Source organism: Danio rerio, chromosome 15 (genome assembly GCF_052040795.2).
Source record: "Danio rerio strain M-AB ecotype USA chromosome 15, GRCz13ab, whole genome shotgun sequence".
Taxonomy (NCBI): Eukaryota; Metazoa; Chordata; class Actinopteri; order Cypriniformes; family Danionidae; genus Danio; species Danio rerio.
In genome coordinates this window covers 28,447,501-28,467,549 of record NC_141035.1, presented here as the reverse complement: position 1 = coordinate 28,467,549, position 20,049 = coordinate 28,447,501, and the positions used below count along the sequence as shown (strand labels likewise).

Here is a 20,049-nt window from a genome sequence, read left to right as displayed (position 1 = left end):
GCAGATATGTTTTCTTTGCATTCAGCACTTTCTTTATTTTAATAATAATTTAATATTAATGTAGGATATAGTTTTATGTAATTTCACTCTCAGAGTAAGCTAAACCTTCTTTTTTACGATGCATGGAGTGATCAAGAAATATTAAAAGCCCTGAAGAATCTATGTACTTACAGAAAAGATGAGTATTCAACTGTCCTTAGAACATGGTCAGGAATTTTACAGACCAGATATAGACATAGAGAAATAAAGGATTAATCCAGATTGACGAAATTTATTTATTTATTTATTAATTCTCCTTTAGCTTACTCCTTTTAATCATCAGGGTTCGGCACAGTGGAATGAACCGCCAACTTATCCATTGTTTGTTTTACAAGCAGGTACTCGATCCAGCGACCTTCTTGCTGTGAGGTGAGGCGACAGAGCTAACCACTGTCACCCTATTTTTTTTCTTTTATTTATTTCTTTTATTTTATTAAATTTAGTATCAACATTAATCATTTTGCTTTATTTTAAAACAACTATCGATATTTTGTACATTGTAAAAAAAAAAAATCTTTTTTTCAAGTCACTGTTTGTAAACCCAATTTTTTAAATAACTAAAGCCACGCCCAATGAACGCGCGTGCGCGGAAGAATTAACCGTTTCCAGAGATTGAGAACGACTACGATGGGGTAAATAATCCGTTTCTGGAATGTTTTTCAGAATTACAGTATATAAAATACAGTTTTCATAATAGTTAGATGAGTGGCTGTCTTATAATAATGAGTTTTTTTTGTGTTAGTTTACTAATAAAACATAAAGACATACTTAAACTGTCCGAGAAGGATTGTGCCAAGTTGCCGTCTAGTGAAAGCAGGCGCGCTCCCGGTTCAGGTCTTTTGTATGTTTTCAGAAATATAGAGCTGTTTTACTAAAGATGGCTGCAACGGAGTTAGTACGTTAAAGCTGAGCATAACTGATAAACATATCGAATGCAGACTGAAAAGCTCATCACAAAACTGCAGCATTTTTTCTCTTCTATTTTTATACAAACGTATCAGATAAAGCAGCAAAAATACAGATATCTGGCTAGGTTAACGTTTGCTAGTCTAAACTGCTTTAAAGTTTGTAGATTGTATAGTTTATAGTTCACTCAAAACATGTAAATATCCTCACCCTTAGGTGTTATCAAACCATTATGAGTTTCTTTTTTGTCGAGCATAAAAGAAGATATTTTGAAGAATGATGGCAACTTGTAGCCACTGATATTTATAAAAGAAACAGTGACTACTGGTTACCAACATTGTCAAAATATATTATTTTGTGTTCAACATAAAAATAAAACTGCAGAAACACTTAGCTAGATTGGCAAAAGTTTGGAAAAAAGTAGAGGGTGAGTAAATGATGACAGAATATTTATTTTTGTATGATAAAATTTTTATCTAGTACTTTAATGCTTTCTCCATTGCGGATGCCATGAATCCAGCTTTCCTGTTTGTTCATGTGAGGTTGAGCATGAACTCTTTTGGCTAGGGACTACTGTGCATACAGTAGCCTACCTACTGGTCAAAGGTTGATGCCTAGAAATTTGCCTATGACAGTGAAGCAAGAATAAAACTCTACAAAACAGTCTCTATATTAAAATAAAATCCCACCCTCAAACTGATAGCAAATCATATTTATCGACTGAGATGAGTTTTTGTCAATGCATACTTTTTTTTCTAGTGCTCCTTTACAGTAAATGTGTGTCTGGTTGTGCCCAGGTTCCGTGTTTCTGGTGCAGGTAGCCAGTGAACTGAGCGAAGATCAGCGCAAGGTTTCTTGTAGGCCCATGTGGACAGGAGGAGCCGCTGCTGGCCTTTAGGACTGGAAAGTATGCGGTCTGTGGCCACAATCCCACCTCTTAGCCTGGGAACGGAAGCAGGGAGTCGCGAGGGAAAACAAGCAGACAATCAGGTAGAGGCGAAAGAAAAATAGAGAGACAAATAGTTGTCTTGTCACATTGTGCTCTGTTTTATTTATTGTACTTTTATTTTGCCGTTTTATTTATTCCTATACCTATTTGCTATTTCTCAACCACAGCTGCACCTGTAAAGCCTGGTTAAATTTTACCCATAAAGAGATGGAGAGAAAAAATGAGAATTAAAAAACTGTTTTCTTATTGTATGTACTGTAGTTTCAAATGAAATTATTACTCCAGTCATTATTGCTTTTATTACTATTACCATTATTAATAATAAAAAATTATATTCAAGTGATTTCTGAAGGATCATGTGACTCTGAAAACTGGAGTAATGAAGCTGAAACTTCATTTTTAAAATCACTGGAATAAATTATTAAATTAAATGATAAACTACTTTTAAACAGTTATTTTATAGTGCAATAACATTTCACAATTTGTACTGTATTTTTGATTAAATAAATGCAGCCTTGGTGAGCAGGATATGCTTATTTTAAAACATTTAAAAATCATACTGACCCCAAACTTTTGACCGGTGGTGTTTACTCAAATGTTTTTGTCAAACATAAATTTACCATCAACAGTTTATTTTGTATTTGCACTTCAAAATGAATAATGGTATTGAATCAGAAAATAATGCAGTACGGGGATCGATTTCATGCAAAAGGAACTAATTTAGTTTTCAATTTTGATTATGAAAACCTTACTGACAACATGACACTTTTTTATTTCATGCAAAAAATGCTCTAATTGACACTACAGTTAATAAAACATAAATTTTGTTCCATTGTTTACTACTGATGACATTTCTTCAGATTTTGAAATAAAAATACTGTCAATTACAGCATTTTTTCCTGCATAAAATAAAATAGTGCCATCTTTCTGACATTCATTTTAATTTTTAGACAGCATGATATCAATGTTTTAACTTCAGTAGAGTGTAAAAATAACCCCAATTACCCTAATGTTTTACCTAACCCTAATTTTACTCAAACTCATGCCTAATATGCAAATTGAAGGTGGTCTCTTTAATAGAAAAAAATAATATGGATAAATTACTATTAGGTAGGAAAATAACTGTAATCTATTAGTAATACTTAAACACAAATAATTATTAATGTTGCTAATTACTATTAATATTGGGGTGGTACTGTGGCACAGCTGGTAGCACTGTTGCCTCACAGCAAGAAAGGCGCTGGTTCGAGCCCCGGCTGGTTTAGTTGGCATTTCTGTGTGGAGTATGCATGTTCTCCCCGTGTTCACGTGGGTTTCCTCCGGGTTTTCCAGTTCCCCTTCGGGGGGAACTTCAGCACTATAAGTGGATTTGATTGTAAAATCCACGCATTGGGAGGTTCGGTTCAGAAGCTACTCGTCTGAAAGAGTATTGAACGGGCCAATTAAGAATGAATTGGCAGCGCAAGCCTGCGCAGGTGAGCGGCATAAGCAATCAACTGAGTATATAAGCTCACCTGGCGCAGCAGACGCTATCCTTTTCGCTTCAGAGACTTTCTGATCGAGTCGATGAGGGTTCCTCCTGCTGTGACCAGCGATTCTGAGCGAACGAGAGCATTCTCCCGGTCCAGAGTGTGTACACGCAGTGGCAGACGGTCGAGCTGGGTTTCTCCCTTGCCTGGCGTTCTTTGGGTCCGGTCCTCCAGAGCGGTGCGTATAAAGTTGCAAACTTCACAGAAAGAGCAACACAGTCGTGCAGCACGTCCTTATCAGGACGGCGCTCCGACTGTGCGTTTCTGGATGCGGTGGTTTCCTGTCCTCGGATGATGGGCGCGGGCACTGTGTTACATGTCTGGGGGTCCAGCATGTTAATGCGCTGCTCGCGGGCAGTTCATGTCGTCATCGCGATGCCATGACTGTTGCGCAAGATCGCGGTTAGCCTTTGCAAAAAGGCGAACCACCCCAGTTGTCCCCTGCTCTGCAGCGGGCACTCGGGCAGATCTGAGGGTTTCAGCGAGAGATAATCCGTCGCCCACGGGCCCGCGGACCTCCCGCTCCTCTAAGCGCTCCATCCAAGCTTCGGGCGGAGGAAGCGATCCGTCTAACAGATGGTAGCCCTTACGCCCGATGACACCGGAGACCAGATGTCCACCGCGGCATCGGAGGGTGGGCTTTCATTGTCCGATGATGATCCAGACCCGCTCGCCCCCTTCGGGCTGGTGAGCGCTGTCACTACGGATCCTGAAACGGACATGTTAGCCGTGCTTTCCCGGGCTGCTTCGGCCGTGGGTTGGAGATGGTTTATCCCCCAGCTCCGCGGCCGGACCGACTAGAGGGGCGTTCCCTTCTTCCCGGAGGTGCACAGTAGGCTCACGCGGTCTTGTAAAGCACTTTTTTCTGCTCGTGCTGCGTGTTCCTCCACCCTAACCACTCTTGACGGTGAAACAGCCAGGGGATATGTGGCGATTCCTCAGGTTGAGTGCGCGATGGCGGTAAATCCGCGCGGCGCCTCTTCTTGGCGGGGTCCGCCTCGTCTCCCATCCAAAGCCTGTAAGTTATCTACCTCCCTCGGAGCTAGAGCTTACATAGCTGCGGGCCAGGCTGCTTCCGCCTTGCATGCGATAGCCACCTACCAGCGCTACCAAGCGCAGGCGCTGGCCGAGCTGCACGAGGGTGGGTCCAACCCAGGCTTACGAGCTTCGCACCGCCGCCGACTTAGCTCTTCGGACTACTGAGTCCGCTGCGTGTGCGTTGGGGAGGACGATGTCCACATTAGTGGTCCAGGAGCGCCACCCCTGGCTGATATGCGCAAAGTCGACAAAGTCCGCTTTCTTGACTTCCCCATATCCCCAGCCAGGTTCGGCGACACTGTCTGTGAATTCACCCAGGAATTCAAGGCGGTGAGAGAGCAGTTGGTGGGTGATGTCTTATCGGCGGTCCGTAGCCCGCTCCGCCCGCCGTGCCATTCATACCTGCTCCTCGCCGAAGGCGCCCGCCTACGAGAGCTGCTCCGCCCCCGCACACGCCTAAGGCGAAGCGAGCGCGTCGGGCACCTCGGAAGCAGGCAGCCCCCCTGCCCAGAACGCCGCTAAGTCCGGCAACGGACCGCGAAGCGCCCCTGGGACAGGCCATCTGGAGAAGAGGGAACTTGCTCTTTCCCCGCTGGAGGGCGGGGCCCCATTTCCAACGGCACTTTTTACTGCCATGAAAACATTATGAAAGGGCACTTTTCACTTCCCCAGATGTGACAGCCCGAAATCTGCCAGTCTGGGACGCTATGCTTTCTAGCTTGCAGATTCGGTGCGTTTCGCCAGTGGCTCACGAGCGCTGGGAGGACGGTCTCCTTTCTCCCACCCCTCGAGCCTCCCCTCCGGAGCTCGGGTTTGGAGTGAGAGCAAATATCTCACCTCCAGCTTTTCCGTGGGACCCGCGAGCTTCCCGGATCAGCACACCCACTCCGCGCTGCCCCACTGCTGGTACGTCAGCGATTGTAGCGATGAGTCCATTAGCGAGAGCTCTGCCTGCCTGGTTAGCGCGGGCCAGCTCTTCGCGGTGGCTCATACGCACAATCAGACTCGGCTATGCGATTCAGTTCGCGAAACGGCCCCCCAAGTCACGGGTGTGTATTCACCAGGGTCAGCCCCCTGTCCGCCCCTGTCTTGCGAGAGGAGATTGCTGTCCTCCTGGCGAAGGATGCAATCGAGCCGCTCCCTCCAGCCGAGATGGAGAGCGGGTTTTACAGCCCACGCTTCATCGTGCCCAAAAAGAGCGGTGGGTCACGGCCAATCCTAGATCTGCGCGTTTTGAACCGCTGCCTGCACAAGCTGCCGTTCAGAATGCTCACGCAGAAGCGCATCCTCCGGTGCGTTCGTCCTCTGGGTTGGTCTGCAGCATTAGACCTGATGGACGCGTATTTCCATGTCTCCACTCTTCCTCGCCACCGACAGTTTCTGCGGTTTGCGTTTGAAGGTCGAGCTTGGCAATACAAAGCCCTCCCCTTCGGGCTCTCTCTGTCTCCGCGGGTCCTCACCAAGCCCGCGGAGGGTGCCTCAGCGCCCCTTCGGCTCGCGGGCATCTGCATACTCAATTTCTTACGACTGGCTGAATTGCCCTCTCTTTTGATTATGCACAGAGTTGATTATGCACAGAGACAAAGTGCTCTGGCACTTCCACCTGTGGGGGTTTCAGGTCAACCGAGAAAAGAGCAAACTCGCCCCCGTGCAGAGGATCTCTTCTCTCGGGCTGGAGCTGGACTCGGTCACCATGGCAGCGCGCCTCTCCGGAGAGCGCGCTCAGCTGATGCTGTACTGTCTGAGAGAGCTCGACAGTAAAATAGTGGTCCCACTGAAACAATTTCAGAGGCTCCTGGGGCATATGGCATCCGCAGCCGCTTCATGCCGCTCGAATTATTCTATATGAGACCACTTCAGCACTGGCTTCACGATCGAGTCCCCAGACGCGCATGGCACGCGCGCGCACACCGAGTCTCTGTTACTGCGCTGTGTCGCCGCGCCCTCAGCCCTTGGAGCGACCCCTCGTTCCTACAGGCCTGGGTGTCTCTAGAACAGGCGTCCAGTCTTGTTGTCGTTTCAGCAGACGCTTCCAACACGGGCTGGGGGGCTGTGCGTTGCGGGCATGCGGCTGCGGACCTGTGGAAAGGTACCCAGTTGCATTGGCATATCGCCTGGAGCTGTTGGCAGTGTTCCCCGCTCTCCACCGTTTTTTTCCGGTGTTGGAGCGGCAACACGTGCTGGTCAGGACGGACAGTACGGCGGCGGTGGCGTATATCAGCCGTATAGGGGGTATGCGCTCTCGCCGCATGTCTCAGCTCGCCCGCCGTCTGCTCCTCTGGAGTCATCCGCGGCTGAAATCGCTGCACGCCATTCATATTCAGGCAAGCTCAACCGTGCAGCCGATGCGCTCTCACGGCAGCCTTGCGTCCTGGAGAATGGAGACTCCACCCCGAGTCTGTTCAGCTGATATGGGCGCGATTCGGGGAAGCCCAGATCGATCTGTTGCTTCCCCCGAGATCGCTCATTGCCAGTTGTTCTTTCCCTGACCGAGTGCTCTCGGCACGGATGCACTGGCTTACAGCTGGCCTCGGGGCACGCGCAATACGCGTTTCCCCCAGTGAGCCTGCTCGCGCAGTTACTGTGCATGGTCAGGGAGGACGAGGAACAGGTTGCTGGTTGCGCCCCTCTGGCTCAACCGGACCTGGATGTCAGAGCTCTCCCTCGCGATAGCCCTCCCCTGGCAGTCCCTTCGAGAGAGCACCTACTCTCTCAGGGACAGGGCACCACCTGGCACCCTCGCCGATCTTTGAAGAGATTTTTAGACGCGAGGAAGACTTAGGTAACCTCCGATTGCGGTGGCTAATACCGTCACTCGGGCTAGAGCCCCCTCCCCGAGCGCGCCTATGCCCTGACGTGAAGTCTATTCACTGAATGGTGTGTCTCTCGCTGAGAAGACCCCCGTAATTTGCCAGATCAGCGTTGTGCTTTCTTTACGCCGAGAGAAGTTGGAGAGCAGGCTGTCGCCCTCCACACTCAAGGTTACGTGGCTGCCATCTCCGCTCTCATAACGCGGTGGCTGGCAGCACCGTGGGAACGCATAACCTCATCATCCGGTTCCTCAGGGGCGTTAAGCGAATTAATCCACCCCGCCCCCTCTCATGCCCTCTTAGGATCTCGCCCTCGCTACACAAGCTGCGTCAGATCCCTTCGATCCTCGACTCAGTATTTTCTGTCCCTGAAGACAGCTCTGCTGGTCGCGTTGATATCGATTAGAGGGTCGGGGACCCGGAGGCATTTTTCGGTCAGTGACTCGTGCCTGTAATTGGGCTGGCTTCTCTCACGTATGAGACCCCGCCCGCGATATGTGCCCAAGGTTCCTACCACTCCGTTTTAATACGAGGTAGTGAGCCTGCAAGCGCTGCCCTCGGAGGAGGCAGACCCAGCCCTTATTTATTGTCCAGTTCGCGTTTTGCGTATTATCCGGACCGCACTCAGAGTTTAGATCATCTGAGCAGCTCTTCGTCTGTTATAGCGGTCGGCAGCAGGGAAGTGCCGTACCGAAATAAGTTCCCACTAGATTGTGGATGCCTTCTTTCACTATCAGAGCCGAGATGAGCCGCGTCCCCCGAGAGCGCGTGCGCACTCCACTCGGAGCTTCGCATCCTCTCGAGCGCGCGCACGCGGCGCCCCTCTAACAGACATCTGTAGAGCTGCGGGCTGGGTGACACCCAACACATTTGCAAGGTTTTACAATCTGCGAGTGGAGCCGGTTTCCTCAAGGGTATTAGGTAACCCTTGGTGATTGAGGAAACAATTCGGTAGGGTGTTGAAACACGCTTGCTGCGCCATTTTCCCTAACACGGAGATACGTGCGCCTTTTTATCTGTCAGTAAAGTTCCCCGTCAGGTGAGCCCTGCAGATTCCTCCGTGGCCCCCAGCACTGACTCAGCGGAGGAGTCACTTGCTGGCCCACTACGTTGTAGGTCTGCCCGCTGGTCAGCCCGCGTTTTGGGTAAAGGTGCCTGCTATGCGTGGTCCCCACTAGGCGATCCCATATGCTTATTCAGCCACGGTTAAGTCCCCCCCCCCTGGGCGGACCCGTGTCTTCCCTCCCCGCTAACCACTCTTTTGCTATGCGTACTCCCCCTTTTTAGGGCTAGTCCATATGTAAATTCTGCCATCTATCCCCCCTTGGGTAACGGATGGCCTCCGCAGCGTCCTCCCTATCGGGATTGCACGCTTCCCAACGTACTGTCGTATTTTCCTAGAATTATCTAGATGCTCACGACTTCCCAAAAAATATATATAAATCCGTAAAACTTCTGTTGAAGTAGGATAAATTAGGGCCAGGGACACGTTGGAGGACCGCGCCCCCCATGATGTGGGTGCGTCACGCTTGCTTGACTATCTCCTCATCGGGGGTGTTGGTAAGGTGCAGTCATTATGGCGCTTTCAATGGGCTCCCAATGCGTGGATTTTACAATCAAATCCACTTATAGTGCTGAAGTTCCCCCCGAAGGGGAACGTTCGAGGTTACTAAAGTAACCCTTCGTTCCCCGAGGAGGGGAACGGAAGCACTATACTCCGTCGCCATAATGACTGTCCCTTAGCTGTTGAAAGTCTCTTCAGCTTAAAAAGGATAGCGTCTGCTGCGCCAGGTGAGCTTATATACTCAGTTGATTGCTTATGCCGCTCACCTGCGCAGGCTTGCGCTGCCAATTCATTCTTAATTGGCCCGTTCAATACTCTTTCAGACGAGTAGCTTCTGAACCGAACCTCCCAATGCGTGGATTTTACAATCAAATCCACTTATAGTGCTTCCGTTCCCCTCCTCGGGGAACGAAGGGTTACTTTAGTAACCTCGAACGTTTCCCCCATAGTCCAAAGACATGCACTATGGGTGAATTGGATCTGCTAAATTGTTTGTAGTATGTGTGTATGTCATGGTCCTCCAGGTTGGAGTTTAAGCGTTGGGGTAACAACCCACCTTGTAAAAATGAGATGGTAAGACAAAAATATAAGAGGCCCTGGGAGTAAGTAATTACTATTAAAATTAATACTTTTATATGCTTAATTCAATATGAATGTTTTGCACTTTATTTTAACAATAGAGGTCTGTATGTGTGTGGCTGAGTTGATGTAGGCTTTGTAATGAAACCCAATCCTGCATCAGCATGTGTTTGTACAGAGAGTGTCGCTGAGCGCGTGTTTGGGTAAGGACAGTGGCCAGCAGGGGACAGGGTGGGTTCAGGGCAGGAGAAGCAGATCAGGGTATTCATTTTCCACAAGGGCTATCTTGCTGTCTTGCATGTACAGTGTATGTAGGTGGGGGGCACAGACCCCCGTACCCTCTTCTTCTGCACGTTCTTTCCTTCATTCCCCTTTCAATACACACACACACTGACTAACACACCCCTTTTCTCCTCAGCGCTCTCTCCTCCCACCTCTCTCATTCTTTCAGCAGGAGAATGAATGGTTTTTGGAGTGAATTATGTGTGGCTAAAAGAGATGATGGTGAATGAATGGGGTTGTGGGAGTGTGAGAGTTGAGCGAGGAGCTGGAAATCATATTGGAGTTTAACATCAGATCAAGAGACAGCTGTTTCTAATGAGTCTCTCCTGGTTATTTTGTCACAGTCTGCTGAACAATTAGGAGGTGAGAAAGGCAGGACAGGAACAGGAGTGTGGTCAATGGCTTGTGTTCTCTGTGGTCTCAGGTTTAAGAGTGATTTGTTTATAAATAAGCTAGTAGTTAAGTCAGTAAATGTGGATGTGGTCTTGGAAAAACTTGAAGATTTAAATTTTAGAGACAGTGAGATACTCCTGTCTCAGTGTCAGAATCATCACTGTCCAGTCCCAGTCTTATCTCTGTCTCCATTCCATTCACTTATTTTGTAATCTCTTTTCTGTCTCAGAACTGGTCCCAGATCTGGTTTTCTTGATGCCAGGTTCATCTTTCATCTCATTCATTCATTTTCCTTCAGCTTAGTCCCTTATATGTCATCGGTCGCCACATCGTAATGAATCACCATCTATTTTGGCATATGTTAATGCAGCGGATCCCCCTCCAGCTGTAACCCATTACTGGGAAACACCTATACACTCATTCACACAAACTTATACGCTACGGCAAATTTAGTTCATCCAATTCCCCTACAGCGCATGTCTTTGAACTGTGGGGCAAACCAGAGCATTAGGGGGAATGCATTCAAAGCCATTAACAAAACATTTCATGCCAGTCTCATGCCATTGTGCCAGTTTCATCTGTCTTATTATTGTCTCAGTGCTTTTCTTGTTTTTCTCTAGTATCAGTCGAATTTGTCTTAATTTAAGTACTATATTTATCTCTGTGTCATAGTTCTAGTTTGGTATCTTTGTTGATCTCATCTTTCTCAATGGCACTTTCATGTTTCTGTGTCAGTCTCATTTTTTTGTCGTAGTGCCAGTCATATCTTTCTATGCCATGCTCAGTTTTCTGTGACAGTCTCATTTCTGCCTCTTTGTAAGTCTCATTTTTGTCATCGTGCCAGTCCCACTTCCATCGTAGTGCCAGTCGTGTCATTATATACATATATTTTTTATTTTTATATATTTATAGTCTCTATTCTGTCTCAGTGTCCATCTCATATTTCTGTCCCAGTTCCAGTTCCATCTTTTTATGCCAGTCTCTCTCATGTCTCAGTCTCCTTTTTAATTTTGTTTTTCTGTGCCAGTTTCCATGTGTCTCAATGACAGTTTAATCTTTCTGTGTCAGTCTCAAGTCTGCTCATTGCCAGCCTCATTTTTTTTCAGTGCCAGTTTCCATTTGAATCCCAATGACAGTTTCATCTTTCAGTTTCGTCTTTGTGTTCTCAGTCCCATCACTGGTGTTTAGTCAAGCTAAAGGCAGAATGGAGGCAATCATCAGTGAAATACTGCTGTGATCTTCATGTTCATGTTTATTTGATTACCCGGCTTTTTTTATTGGTCTTTTTATAAAGTATTTGCTGTCAAACCTTATTAAAGGTTATGCTGTAGTTTTTGCTTGATTTATGCAGTTCGGGCTTGTATTTAAGTTTTTTGTTCAGGTTGTTTGTGTTTTAGGTATTTCCTACACTCTTAGAAATACGAGAGCTGTCACTGGTGTAGTATCTTTATAAAAAGATACACCAGTTCGGCTGCACATTATGTTAAAATGCTTTAAAAAATTGTATATTGCAATAAATGAGTAATTTAATAGAAAAAAAAACTCTAGGACCAAGCAATCAAGATATCAATAATGCATTTATACAATAATTCTCTGTTTCAATTGTCTTGGTTTACCTAATTTTTCTTGATGTTTTTAGGCTTATATAAAACTATACCAGTGGAGAAAATTAATAGATAGTTAGATAGAGATAGTTATTTTAATTTTTGTTTGTTTGCATTGTTAAAATGTCTTATTTGTTTCATGAGACAGTCTGTTTCAGTGACAGTCTCATCTTTCTAGGCCAGTGTCCATAGAGTATATTTCCTGATGACAGTTTTGTCTTTCTGCAACGGTCTCAAGTCTATCTTAGTGCCAGTCTCATCTTAGTCTTATTTCCTTTTTTCTGTCTAATTTCTTGTTCTCATTTTTGTCTGACTGTGCCTGTCTCACTTCACTTGCCAGTCTTATTTTTGTTTCCATGCAATTCACATTTTCCTGTGCCAGATTCATTTCTATCTCTGTGCTAGTCTCATTTTCAGTCTCATTTTGTATCAGCACCAGCCCATCTCAGTTTAAATCTCCTCTTAGTCTCAGCGTCGGTCTCCCTTTCATTCCTGTCTTTTCTGCATCTCATTCTTCCACTCGCAGGCTTGTCTCCGTCCCAGCAGTGAAGAGTCCGCTGTCACTCAGCTCTAATGAGCAAAGCAAACATGCCACTTCTGCTCAAACTCAGAGGGAGACTGACTTAAGTTCTCTTGTCATACGTATGCTAAAATTAAAGGAGCATTTGAAAGCCATTAAATTGAGCCTCATAATGTATGACTGAGACAGTATGTACAGTAAGGACAGACACTGTAGCTATTGTGGTCTTAGTCCCATCACTGATGTTTTGTCAAGCTGTAGGCAGAAAAGAGCAATCATTAGAGAAATAACTGTACTGCTGTGATGTTCATATTGATATTCATTTGATTACCTGGATTCTTTTATTGGGCTTTTTATAAAGTTTTTGACTGCTGTCAAACCTCATTAAAAGTTAGGCTGTAGGTTTTGCTTGATTTATGTAGTTTGGGCTTGTATCTGAGTTTTTTATTCAGGTTGTGGGTGTTTCAGGTATTTCCTACATTCAGAAATAATGGAACGAGAGCTGTCACTGGGGTAGTATCTTTATAAAAAGGCACAAATTTGTACTTAAATGTGCCATATTTGTACTTCAAAGCTATATATTAGTACCTCCAAATTTCAAGAGGTTTTCTTTTTAGATTTTAGGTACTAATATGTACCCTTGAGGTATTAATAAGTTACAAATGTGTACCCTTTTATAGAGGTACCACGCCAGTGACGGCTCTTGTACCATTATTTCTGAGAGTGTATGACAAAACGTCCTGACATTAATAGTTATTATTAGATAGAGCAATTAGATTTCTGGGAGAGTTGTGTTTAGGGGTTTAACTAGAGGACAGAATATATAGTTTGAACATTAAAAAGGTCAGGTCTGTGGAAAGTTTCATAAAACAAAAACGTGTGCGTGTGTTAGGATTGGGCACAGTTCAGAATTTACAAATTGGACCCCTTTCAAATCTCAAATTAGATTTAAACGAAACCAATTGGAAGCACAAGAAAAGGAATTTATTGATTACAGTTCAAAGCAATTAACATTTTCACCACAGGGAATTTTCTTTTGTCCAACGAAACAATAAAATGCACAAGAACAGATCACTTCCTATGTGTTCTGTTTTCATCTTGCAAACCGAGTCATGATGTTTGGCTCCGATTTGAAGGTAAATGAAAACACTCTGGGAAATCAGCTGTCTTTGCTCTGTGCTCCATAAAAATGATTTTAGGTTTTAATTTAATTAATTTATGACATAAAAGAGTGTGGAAATGATTTTCACTCAGAAATTGCTAATAAATTTCACAGCTATAAATACAGTGAGCACATTGAATTACATTATAAACGTGTAATTGGTAACACTTAAACTGTTTTCTGGTAAAACATACTAGTTACGGTGTATTTCAGTTCTATTCTTTTTCATTTCATTTCTCGTTTTATTGCTAATAATACCTCATTGGTGGTGTATATGGATATTTAAACCTAAAATTGAAACCTTACATGTTATTATTAAGTATTCTTGATTATTTACTAGACAGCACTTCCTTTAATATTTAAGCTAATATTGTTTTTAATTCAAGATATACAGTATTGCATTCTGTTTGCTACTTTCTGTTCAATTCAGATTCAGGAACTGTAATTCAATCGACTTTCCATTCTTAATTGAATTCTGAATGAAGTGTGTGTATGTTTGTGTGTGTGTTGTGGTACGTGCTTCTGTAACAGTCTCTGGTCTCTTAGGAATAGAACTGATTGAAGAATGAAAGAAATACAGAGAGAGAGAGAGGGCGCTGGGGAGGCCGGGCGAGTGGACGTGACATCCCCAGCTGTCCTGTGACATCACTGCTCTGGGGACAGGAAGTGCATGAGTTATTGGGCAGGCAGGGAAAAATGGGGGGTGACATCAGAACACTGTCTGGGTCTCATTGCTATCCATTGCTTGGATAAACCCAATCGTGACTCTCTCCGTTATTGTCTCTCACCCTTCATGTGCTATGTTTTTTATGTAATATAATTACTAGAGATGTAATGCTCTCATGGGGCAACACAGTGGCACAGTGGTTTGCATTGTCGACTCACAGCAAGAAGGTCACTAGTTTGAGTCCTGGCTGGGTCAGTTGGCATTTCTGTGTGTAGTTTACATGTTCTCCACCTGTTCCTCCGGGTGCTCCGGTTTCCCCCACAGTTCAATTATGTGCTATAGGTGAGTTGAATAAACTAAATCGGTCATAGTGTATGTGGTAAGAATGTGAATGAGTGTGTATGGGTGTTTCCCAGAACTGGGTTGCAGCTGGAAGGGCAGCCACTGTGTAAAACATATGCTGGATAAGTTGGTGTTTCATTCCACTGTGGTAACCCCTGATGAATAAAGTGACTAAGCTGAAAGAGAATGAATGAATGAAAAATGCTCTCATGCCATCTCATCTCCTTTTAGATGACTGCTTTTAGTCTCAGCGGCTTAAACACACCACTCTCTACCCACTTTACATACTAGCTACACACAAAAACACTTGTATCACTATCTTTATGAGAACTTCCTATAGACAATGATTTTTTTTACAGTAGTACAGACTAGGACTGCACGATATTGTACACGATTTGTTTGCGATACAGATTGCGATATTGAGTATAATTTTACCAGATGATTGGATTGGCTCTAATTGGAAAGAGTTTGTCTCTTCTAGATTCATTCATTCATTCATTCATTCATTCATTCGTTTTTCTTCAGCTTAGTCCCTGATTTTCAGGAGTCACCACAGCGCCAACTATTCCAGCATATGTTTTATGCCGCTGATGCCCTTCCAGCTGCAACCCAGTACTCGAAAACACATTTACACATTTATTTACACACTCATACACTACTGACAATTTAGTTAATCTAATTCACCAATAACAAGTCTTTAAACTGCCGGGCAAACTGGAGCACCCAGAGGAAACCCACGCCAACATGGGAGAACATGCAAACTCCACACAGAAATGCCAACTCGTTCAGCCAGGACTCGAATCAGCGACTTTCTTGCTGTGTGGCGACAGTGCTAACCACTGAGCCACCATGCCGCGTCGCTTTAGATTGTTTGGGATAATTTTGAAATAAATCTGTATCAAATATAATAAACCAATCACAAGCATTGATAAAGACATGTAGCAAAGATACAAATAAAATTAAGTGTTATCGTTTTCTGGGAGTCTTGAAGTATTCAGGTACATAACTTGAATTATTAAATGTACAATAACACTATACAGTTCATTAATCTTTCTTTAAGTTACAAACATTATAAATTGTTGTGACTGATTGCTTAAAACTGGCTTGGAATGCTTACAGACCTTAAAAATATATGCAAATGATAGCGGTTTTAGCAAATTTGTGGAGTTACTGCAAAGTGTTACAATGAATCACAACTGTGGCTACTGTGACTATAACTTTGACTCCATAATTTAGATCCTGCAACGTGTCCATTGCAAATGTTCACATTGTGATAAAGATGCTGAAATGATATATTGTGCAGTTATACTTCTATTTTTACATTTTCAAAATACTTCATTTAGTATGATTTATAAGCTGCTTTCTTCATAGGGACTAAAAATGTCAAAAATGACCAGTTTTACTATACTCATGGGGACATTTGGTCATCATAATGTAAGGAACACCAGGTACACACACAAACACACTAGACGTCCTTCACACTGTCTGTCATGCATTATGTACAACACACACAGGAAAACAGCCGCTCATTTACTCAGACATGTGACCTCATTCTCAAGCAGACACATGTTTGCACTGACCACACATAGACGCAGATCCGTACACACACGTTTACACTCTTGATTTCCCATTACATTAGCACATTCACACGTCCATTCTGTCAGTGATAGAGAAATGTACACCAGAGCTGTTCAAGATGTGGAGAGTCTGTCAGCTGATGCTGAACTGTGGACTTTTGGAGGAAGATGATGGTTGATGTTAGACAGCATGACAAGAACCAAATAGCTGTGTCGGTTACTATAAGTCAGTTCCTCTGTGACGCCAACATGAAACAGCATTCACAAACTGCTTTACTTCTGTAATGTCATACATGTGAGGGGAACAAGATATCCAAGGAGGAAAAAATATGGTCAGACTTGATTTTGTTAGTTTCAATTGATTGGATTGTGGAAAGTGGTTTCTAAAACGGGAAAATAAAAAGGCTCGTCACTTGAGAGATGGACTAGGATATTAGATTATATACAAATTAGTTCCATGACTAACATTTTCTTCAGAATAACATTATGTATAATTAAACCAGAACATGACTTTAGAAAGTACATTTGGTCAATTGTGTTTTTACATTGACTCAGTTTAAAGGGTCATCCAATGACAAATAAAATGCTTTAAAATATTTTTAATCCAAACAAAATGTCTGTATTGTATCACTGTTTATTAATGTTTTAAGTTTTTTAATTATATTTATTTTTATGTAACCACTTTAGCCAAGTATTCTTGTCACATTTGTTTAGTCATCTCATTGTGTTTATTTTATTTAACTTGAGATACTGTATATGTGACAATTGTGCAATGTAAAATTAAATTTCAGAATATGGTTATTCCTAAAATCACCCTATTACTTTTTGTTGTTTTTTTTCTTTCTTTTATTTACATATTATACACTACCTGACAAAAGTCTTGTCGTCGATTTTAGTTGTAAGAGCAACAAATGATAGCTTGATTTATAGTTGATCATTTGGAAAAGTGGCAGAAGGTAGATTTTTCTGATGATTCATCTGTTGAACTCCATCCCAATCATCACAAATACTGCAGAAGACCTATTGAAACCCGCATGGAGCCTAGACTCTTATAGAAATCAGTCAAGTTTGGTCAAGGAAAAATCATGGTTTGGGTTACATTCAGTATGGAGGCGTGTGAGAGATCTGCAGAGTGGATGGCCTTGGGTATCAAGACATTTGTGCTGCCCATTACATTGCAAACTACAAGAAAGGACAAATTATTCAGCATGATACCACTTTTTAAACTTCAGCCCACATCAAAGTTACTGAAAACAAAGAAGGTCAAGGTGCTCCAGGATTGGCCAGCCCAGTTTCCAGATATATGAACATTATTGAGCATGTCTGGGGTAAGATGAAGGAGAAGGCATTGAAGATAAATTCAAAGCATCTTTATGAACTCTGGGAGTCCTACAAAAGCGCTTTTTTGCCATTCCAGATGATTTTATTAAGGAAATATTTGAGTCATTGCAGAGATGTATCGATGCAGTCGTCCAAGCTCATGGGAGTCATACACAATATTCATTCCTTTTCCTCTGCACCATGATTTTATATTCTAAACTGTACATTATTTCTGTTAAGTGACAAGACTTTTGTCTAATCAAAGTCAGACCTTAGTGTCCGAATTAAATATTTTATTTTGGTAAAATAAGTGTATTCTAGAGGTCTTTGCCCGTCATACTGTATAAGCCACTTCTGATACAAATAATCAACTAGAAGTCAAGTTATTATTTAATGTTCCTAAAATTTAAAAAGGCAACAAGACTTTTGTCAGATAGTGTATATTTTTATCACTGGTAATTTATCATTATTGACCATATGAAAATTTTTATCTTCAAATAATAATAATATTTGATTATTTAGTATTAATAATTACTTATCAGACAATATGTTTACATTCATACATTTTTAATTGTTTTAGTCCTTTAGATATTATTGGAAATAATACTAGTTAAAAATCAACTGTAGTATTCACTGACTGACCTTCATCTCACCTGATTGGTCACTTCAGATTTAAACTCTCAGTTTAAGGCACTTCTATGATTCTGTCTTTAAAATAATGACTATCTGTGCCTATACAGTCATGTGTGGCAGAGCAGTGGCCCTCCTGTGTAAAAACATTTCATCTGAGCTGACACACCATACTTTATTAACATGCATGTGTGTCTGTAGGTGTGTGTGAGAGAGAAAGAGAGTGGTGGCTGGAGATTTCCACATGGCCGATCTGAATCTGAAACACATGTTGAAGTGTGGGTGGGAGTGTGAGGAGAGTATGTGAGGGTATCCATGTCTTACTGTGTGAGAACACCCCACTCTACCATCTGCAGGAATAGTTAATAACGCGTGTGTGTGTGTGTGTGTGTGTGTGTGTGTGTGTGTGTGTGTGTGTGTGTGTGTGTGTGTGTGTGTGTGTGTGTGTGTGTGTGTGTGTGTGACAGAGCTTTTCTCCATCCACATCTTTTCCATTGCACCATCTTCTCACATACTTTGATCCCCATCCGGCTATTCTACATGCAAATGGTGTTCGGCACCTCATCTATGGGGGTCGACACCACATATGGCCCATAATGCAATGTGGTTTGTGGATTTGACCTTAAAGCTTTTGTTCTGAAAGGTATAGGTCATTTGTTGAGTATCTGCATGTTACCTGAACATCTACTTTGTTTCTGTTTATTGTTGGACGGACAGTGGGAATGTGCAAAATGCATGTAAGGGGTGAATGTATAGAGTGTGTGTGACTTTATGCGTGGGTTTATGGTGTCTGGCAGAGAGTGGTGGTGCTGCAGATGGCAGGAGGTAAGGAGAGGTGTGTGGTTGCAATAATATGGCCTGCAGTTCTCGTTAGCACTAATCAAGAGCTTCCTGTACAGAGAGAAGCCTGGGTTCACCTTCCCAAGCCCTGCGAACAGCACACTCTCTGCCTCTCCTTCATACACAAACACACACACCCACTCTCACTCTCTTCCATGGGGTTACACAGAAACATATGCTTTGTTCCGAGTAACATGCTAACATATTCTTACTATGTGTGCAGTACATTCTTAGGCCACTTTATTAGGTACACCTTTCCCTAAAGAGGGTGGTCCGCAGTGTATTTTTAAGGCTTTATTGTGTTCATAAGATGGAAGGCAATGTGTGCTCATGCTTCATTTGTATAAAAAAAAAAAATTCTTGTTATTTTTTCATATATCTTACTTTGATTGTATACTGCTACTCAGCTTGCATGAAAATGAATGTCATATTTCCTAGTTCCTAGAGGCTCTGATTGGTCAGCTAACCTAATGTGCTATGATTCACGGATCGGCTCCATGTCACCAGTAAAGTGTCATGCCTCCACAAGCATGCACTTGCCTCTGCTGTGTAAATAGTGTTTGTTAGAGTGGCTGTTAGCAGTATCAGTTTGAGCCTTAATCAAAAAGAAAATGAAAAGTATTTTGCATGCCTGCTCTCTAAAATAAAATTCGGCAAATGTCTGTAACGAGTGAAAGTAGGGAGTGGCTCCTTTAAGAGAGAGTCACCATTCTATGTGTGTGTGTGTGTGTGTGTGTGTGTGTGTGTGTGTGTGTGTGTGTGTGTGTGTGTGTGTGTGTGTGTGTGTGTGTGTGTTTGTGTGTAAACAGTCTGTAGACGCATGTGGCATTTTAGCTTTCTCTACTATAAAGCACCTCTGGCCATGCCAATTTGCTGCACGGGGTGTGTGTTCATGGTAAATGCGCATAACCTGAAGAGTTTATGATTTCATTAACCCGGATGTATTTTTTGTAGTCCCCAAACTTAATTCACTGTAGGCTTTGCTAAGCTAGCTCTGTAAAAGCCAAGGTCTCCCTTTGCATTGAACTTTGAGCGTATTACATTCAGAGATGTTGTTCACACAGCTACATTACACATCAACTAAAGTTTAATATATGATATTGTAGTGGACCACTCCTTTAATTTCTTTTAGAATCGATTCAGCAATGTGTTTTTTTTTCTTTTTTTTTTTTTCTGAAATTTTTATCCATACTGACCAAATAGCATCAGACAGTTGCCACAGATTTGTTGGCTTTGACGGTTCCATCCAATCTCAAAGGAGCTCTGTTGGATTGAGATTAGATGAGGCTATCTGAGTA

At 43.1% G+C, this 20,049-nt stretch overlaps 1 long non-coding RNA gene across 3 annotated transcripts in view; it reads left to right on the top strand.

The window, feature by feature from the left end:
* Positions 1-610: 610 nt before the first annotated feature.
* Positions 611-20,049, top strand: part of LOC147840654 (uncharacterized) — a 52,160-nt gene continuing 32,721 nt past the window's right edge. For all 3 annotated transcript variants that reach the window (XR_015509517.1, XR_015509516.1, XR_015509515.1), the window contains exons 1-2: positions 611-671; positions 1,743-1,935. This is a non-coding gene — a long non-coding RNA (uncharacterized LOC147840654). The remainder of the gene's footprint in view (positions 672-1,742; positions 1,936-20,049) is intronic.